Consider the following 7,338-nt stretch of genomic DNA (forward strand, 5'->3'; position numbering starts at 1 on the left):
ATGATGGGGCTGGGGGCTTTCAGGAGCCTCGAGCGATTGCCTGCATCCTGGGTGGTGCTCAGGCCCCCGCCTCACATCGCATCTTCAAGCAGTTCTCTCGCGAGGTGAACGTGGCCCTCCCAAAGCTTGAGGCAACGCGCCCCCTCAGGTGGTCCAAGCATGCCGTCACCTTCAACTCCAAGGATCAGCTCAAGTGCTCCGCCGCTGCCAGAACGCTCCTGATGCTCTGCACACCAACCATCAACAACGTTCTTGTCACCAAGATCCTCATCGACGGTGGCGTGGGGCTCAATATTATCTCCGTCGAGCTGATCGAGACGCTCCAAGTGCCTTACGACCAGCTCCTGCCCACCAAGCCTTTATCAGGGGTGACCGATGGCTCCACCGCCTCCTGGGGCAAGTATGTCTCCCAGTCACCTTTGGCAAGCGCGACAACTACCACACCGAGCTCATTGACTTCGACATCGCTCACATCGGCCTTCCATACAATGCCATCCTAGGGTACCCAGCCCTGGCCAACTTCATGGCAGCAACTCACCATGGTTACAACGTCCTCAAGATGCCAGGGTGTGGCTGCATCATCACGGCCGTTGCGACGGAAAGGATGCGGTGTGCTCCCTTGAGCGCACCTACCAGGTTGCGGCGGTTGAGAACTCCGACAATGAAGGTGCCATCCCGCCTCTTGAGGCCATCCCCAAAAAGAAGAAGCAACTCCTCCTCAAGAGCCATCAGGGGGCTGGGGCGCCTACTGAGGGTGCCTCGGGCCCAGCGCCCGCTGCTGGGGCGCCCCTTCCTCCCGCATAGGAAGGCGCGCCTGGCGTCCCCCTCAGGACGGGCTCGAGGGCTTCCATCTGGAGAGCCTCCGACCTGACCAGCGCGACGAGGGAGGTGTTCGGGCACCACTTGGAGGCGTGCTTCAACGCGCGCCCCCGTGAGAAAGGAGCAAGGCACGAGGTGCCAGGCGCAAGGGAATTCATCACCAAAGCAATCGAGGAACTTCAGGAGGCGCGAGCCATGCATGGCGAGCGCCGCCCCGCACCACAGGGCACAACCCCGCCCCCGACATGGGTGGCGAGTTGCACGTCTGCGTCAACATCCCAGGCCTCAATAGGGCCGCTGCTCAGGAGCTCTTCTGGACGTCCCGCGTCGGCAGGAGTGGGGGCTACCCCTGCAACTACATCTGCGTGTCGTTCATCTTGTTGAACGCAGGCACCACATACCAGCGCCTCACACAGCGTGCTATGGCGTCTTACAAGGCCAGGTGCATGGCAGTTACATCTCAGGAGGTCTCGGACCCTCGTGAGCCCCCTGGACCTCACAAGCCTTCTGGGCCCGAGGAGCCGGCCGACTCTTGAGGAACGATCTCCACGGCGTGTGTCTTCAGCTACTTCGATGCTTCTATGACACCAGTGTCAAGTGACTTTTTGGTTTGCTCAGTTCAGGGCGCCCCTCGGGCTACATTATCTTCAAGCTGTCAGGGCTCGTCCCTGCAACTTGTATCGTTTTGCGCATGTATCAAAGCTGCCTCTTCCTTTATGAATTTTCTAAGTATTCCAACCTACATGTCCGGTGCTTAGTCACCATGAATGTCCTTGTGCCCTCACAACCCTGCCCGCGATCGCCTCATGATTAAGGACTCGCACGACGTCTGTGCTCGGGTCCGTCACTGCCGCGTTGTCAAATCCAAGTGACTGACCTTTGTCCCGTGGGCCATCTCCCATGCGCATGATAACCCACAAGTATAGGGGATCAATTGTAGCCTCTTTCGATAAGTAAGAGTGTCGAACCCAACGAGGAGCTAAAGGTAGAACAAATATTCCCTCAAGTTCTATCGACCACTGATACAACTCTACGCATGCTTGACATTTGCTTTACCGGAAACAAGTATGAAACTATTTTGCAAGGATAAAACTATGAGTACTTTGCGAGAATAAAACTACGAATAAATTGCAAGCTAATAAAAGTGGAAAGCTTTTGTCAATAAGAAAGTCATTTGTCCCTAGGCAACCGACAACAAGTACCGGTAATCATTCTTGTAATTTTATATGAGGGAGAGGCATGAGCTAACATACTTTCTCTACTTGGATCATATGAACTTATGATTGGAACTCTAGCAAGCATCCGCAACTACTAAAGATCATTAAGGTCGTGAAACCCAACCATAGCATTAAGTATCAAGTCCTCTTTACTCCCATATGCCATAGCCTACCTATCCGTGCTTAAGTTTCTGTCACTCTCGCAACACTGACAATAAGCAAACCATGAACATATTGCAACACCCTACAGCGAGGGCCCCTCACGTTTGTGCGAGACGGAGGGCACCGTAGGACAGCACCATAAATAAAATATACAATCATACCAACCAAGATCACGATTAACCCACATGACAAAACGGATCTACTCAAACATCATAGGATAACCATAGATCATTGGGAAATAATATATGGAGTTGAGCACCATGTTTAAGTAGAGATTACAGCGGGGAGAAGAGGTGTTACATCGCTGTAAAGAGAGGGAGAAAGTTGGTGTTGACGGTAGCAAGATTGTTGATGTAGATCGTCGCCCCGATCGTCGTCCCGATCGTTGCTCCGATGGCACTCCAGCGCCACCGGAAGCGAGGGGGAGAGAGCCCCCCTCCTTCTTCTTCTTCTTCCTTGGCATCCTCCCTAGGTGGGAGAAGGGTTTCCCCTCTGGTCCTTGGTCTCCATGGCATGGGAGGAGCGAGAGCCCCTCCGAGATTGGATCTCCCTCTCTGTTCTCTTCTATTTCGCGTTCCCTAGATCTGGCCGAAAACCGTTTCTTATATTCCTAGAGATCCCTAACTCCGATTGCGCTGAGATTTTAACACGATTTTTTTTCCGGATATAAGCTTCCTTGCACCCGAAGTATAGCTCCAACCGACGTACGAGGTGGGTACAACCCACGGTCAGTTCTATATCTGGCGTTTCTCGTAGTAGGGGTCCTAAGCTAGGTGTCTTGGAGCGATGGTAACATGGACACATGTTTTACCCAGGTTCGGGCCCTCTTGATGGAGGTAAAACCCTACGTCCTGCTTTTGATTGTATTCATATGGGTGTAGTACAGAGTACATGTGTCTACCACGAGACTGATCTAATGAATATGAGATTGTCTATTGACTAGCCTGGCCCCGGTTTATATAACACACCAGAGGCCTAGGGTTTAGGAGAGTCCTAGTCTTGGGCGCCAAGTCTTGTGGGATCTCTCTTGTATGCGACATGGGCCGTCCGAACTGGCCCAATAGTGAACCGCCATGGGGGTCCTCGACCCGATCCAGCTGGTCGGGAGACGATGTGGTGAGTACCCCTAGTCCAGGACACCGTCAGTAGCCCCCTGAACCAGTCTTTAAGTTGGGGACGCTCCTCGATTCTTCTGAACTATTCTTCATCTTCGGTCGCCGGTCTTGAAAACTGGTTCAACAAATCTTCTCATCTTCGATCTTGAGGATCGCCGAAGTGCATCTAAAGAGTTTACACGTTGGGTATCCGAGGACCCCTTTTAAGTTTCCGGCCTTTATCAATGCCTTGTTATTTTTATGCCACACCTCGGGTTTGAAGTTGTTCCCGGGCGGCAGTGTCCTCTTGCGTCCGAGCTCCAACGCCGGACTGCATTCGAGGTATCTTTTGCAGCCGAGCACCAACGCCAGACAGCTTCCGAGCTCTGACACCGGAATGTATCCGAGCTCCAACGCCGGACTATGTCCAAGCTCCAACGCCAGACTGTATTCGAGCTCCAATGCCGAACTATATCCGAGGTGTCACAGATCACCTTGTTTAAAAAAAGTTGAAGGTGTTTAGCCAAGCTTAATGCCGGAAATGCCCTCTATGGAGCCAGCCACTGGCGCCCGAGCTTTATGCCGGACTGCTTCCGAGGTGGTGCACCACCCTGACTGCGGGCTTATTTTTTGTCAATACTTTTGATTGGTGCAATTTGTTCTCTGCCGAGATATATAGCTAGTAGCCCTCAAGGTGTGTATCGGTCTAAAACCCGAGATGCACCTGAAGGATAACATAAGACCGCTGATCCCAGTAGCCCATGAGACTCAGGTTGATTCGCAAAATCGGCCTGAGGATCAACTCCTAGCTCACCAGAATACTCCAGGCCACAAAAAGCGGTGTGCAAAGTCCTCGAGACTCAGGTTGGGTGCGGCCGACCAACCCGAGGATCATAATCTCCTCGAAAACTATATTGCACTTAAATTTTCTGCATTGGATTGCCAATGCAGTAGCCCCCCTGAGAATTGGGTTGGGCAACATGGCCGACCCTAGGATCGTACCTCCTCAGGAACTAGTTCAACTATCATGTATGTTTTGACAATACCGAGATGGGGTTCGGGAGAAAAATATGTTGAACTGTAGTTTTTAGAAAAGAGTTTCACGCCGAACACCTCAACCAAGAGAATGTCCTGTTTCCTGAAAGGAAAACATAAAATAGGTGAAAAGATGTTATAAGCTCAAAGGCCAAAAACATTCGTAAAAAACTTTACGTCTAGATTGAATCAAGTTGTTTTGGTGCCAATAAGAATTTCGTCTTAAAATTGTACTTCCGTCGTGCTTTGACATGACAAATCCGATCTCTAGACTTCAAGTGGGTCAGCCTTCGGCTTCAACCTCCCTATCCCGAAGGCGGAGTGTTTCTCAGGCTAGTTTAGCAAACTAAATGCGAGCGACTTTAGAGAGAAAACAGGCTACCCGGCTATTGATCATACACCTGAGTCGATAAAGGAGTGGTAGAAAAAGATTTTGCAACGAATAAGAAGAAAACATCTATTATAAAATTGCTCATATTAATTTAAGAGCCCCCTAGTGACTTGGGTAAAAGAATTTTATCTATAATGAGTTTATGTACCGAAGTACTTATATCATATCTGTGTTCACCCGAACTTTAAACGCGTCTTAACTGACCGTCGACTTCTCCCTCTTCGGCCAAGGGCCGAAAAGTGTTATGTACTCCACCTGTCGAGAATATCGACGGTGTTTTTGATAACCAGGCAATCAGGCCATAAGGCTGTAACAAACAAAGCGCGCTCAAGGAACTTATGCTATATTACTGACAAAGTGTAAGAAGCATCTTCGAAGAAAATAGTAGCTCCATCGATACCTTTTTCGGTTGCTCATTGTTACTATGAGACTTGTGCAATAGATTTTTTGTATTCATGAGTTCCGTTGTGTGCCGACCATGATTGAAAACAATAAGAGCGCTAGCTTTCGGCTTCACCCAGTCTGAGGTCTGAGCTCGGATGACCCAATCGAGACAATCACAGAGGTGCTCCCTTTACTCCCTAGCTGAACAATCGGGAACGTAGGGGTAAACACAGGAGCAAGGCAACCCATCTTGTGGAACACTTAAGTCAATATGGTGCATATTGTGGCGTAATACACGAACAAGGAACGAAGCCATACAAGTATAATCATATGCAAGAGGAAAGGCTTCATGAAGGAAGCCCCCAAGTAAGTGGGGTATTTGAATTTGTGTGTCACAAATAAAGTTTTGACATGGAAGTTTTTCATAGACAACTCTTTGCCAAAAAAGTATAATGCTTGGTCGAACCGAACAAAATTTAAGATTGGAAGTTTTTGAGCATGAAAGCGACTTAGCTGGTTAATGTGCTCGATGTTGATGATGAGGTCCGGACTTATAGCGGGACGAAGACATAGTCCCCGGCCTGGCCGAGGTCCCAGCCCCCAAGCTGGTTCCGAAGTGTCTGAGAAAAGAGCTCGGCTTGACGAAGTGGTGAAGCCCCCAGTCTAGCCGAGGTGATGGCGGATGACGCCGGAGTCTTCGACTGAGTAGTTTGATGAAGCGAACGGCGCGGGGTTGCCAACTCAGGGCAGCGCACCAAAGCGACGACACAATTATGTCGATGGATGCTGGACGACGACGTCGGCACGCCAAGGTGACAGCGCGGCCCGGTCTGAACCAATCGTATGTACTCATAAAATAGTGCAGGCCAGTGTCACATCCTAGCTAGTTCATGCATTAGAGTGTTGCATCATGTTTACTTATCTAGAAAGTTGAAATGGGGATGACAGAACCCCCAGCACCCCCCTAAAAACAACTAGGGCTTACTAAAATCATTTTCAATGAACCTGAAATGCCCTTCTAAAAAGTCCACCCTTTTTGTCTTGGGTTAGAACCTCTGACAAAATGGGTTCGCAATTTTCTAGGTCATCTTAAGATCATTGAATTAAATCATATGTAACTTGCATTTGGGCATTTAAATGCTAGTACATATTTTAAATGTTCAAATAATCCCAAACTGAAATGTTCCATGTTGGATATGTTCCATACAGTGAGCATGTGCAGTTTGGTGATTTTTGGAGATGCCTAAGTATTTTTAGAAATGCCACAAACTTGCAAAAATAATAGAAAACAGAAAATAAAAGAAAAACAACTTACCTGGCCGCAACCCACCACCCAGCCCACCTGGCGGCGCAGCACTGTGCTGGCCCGTGCCAGCCAGCTGCTTCTTCCCCGCCAGGCAGGCAGGGAGGTGACGCCGACGTGCGCGAGCTCGCCACGGCACCACCTGCTTGCCGCCCGCGCCCATGGACACCTGGGCGAGCCCCACGTCGTCGCCCCGACCACGTGGACACATCCATTCTCCCCTTGCCTCTCTCCCTCGCCCCTCCTCACCATGGCTGACGCTGCCGCAGCCGCACCGCCGATGTAGACGCGCCCACCATCGTCCCCGCGCCGCGCCACCGTGTCTAGACAGGTTCGACCTCGCCCGAACTCCGGCAGCCGCACAGCTCGTTGCCGACGTTGTTTCCGGCGACCCCGAGCCCAACCACCACCACCACTCGACACGGCTCACACCCCGCATCACGTAGACGTGCTCCGCTGTCGTTTTGGTCGCCGGAGCACGAAACCCGCATCGCCCCACCGCGTCTGGCCTCGCCGACGGCTAAACGCTGGCGAGTTTGACCCCGCTGACCCAGTTTGACCTTGGGTGGGCCTAGTTTGACCCCCCAGGGTCACTGACGTGTGGGCCATGCCCCCGTTTAGTTTAGTGTTAGATTAATTAACACTAACCAATTTAGTTAATGGGTTGACTCACTGACATGTGGGCCCAGGCCCTAATTAACCTAGATTAGTGCTAACCTAACACTAACTAACTCTGTTAGTTAGTTGTTACACTGACATGTGGGTCCCAGCCATCAGGTTTGACCCGGGCTGGCGCCTTTGACCTGCTGACGTCACCCTGACGCAATGCTGATGCCGTAATTTAATTACTGGAATTATTCTTATACAGGAAATTCCAGAAAATACTATAAACTTCAAAAAATCATAGAAATTAATCTGTAACTCCAAATGCAA

Source organism: Triticum urartu, chromosome 4A (assembly GCF_056163025.1).
Source record: "Triticum urartu cultivar PI428250 chromosome 4A, HENAU_Tu73, whole genome shotgun sequence".
In the NCBI taxonomy this organism is placed as follows: domain Eukaryota; kingdom Viridiplantae; phylum Streptophyta; class Magnoliopsida; order Poales; family Poaceae; genus Triticum; species Triticum urartu.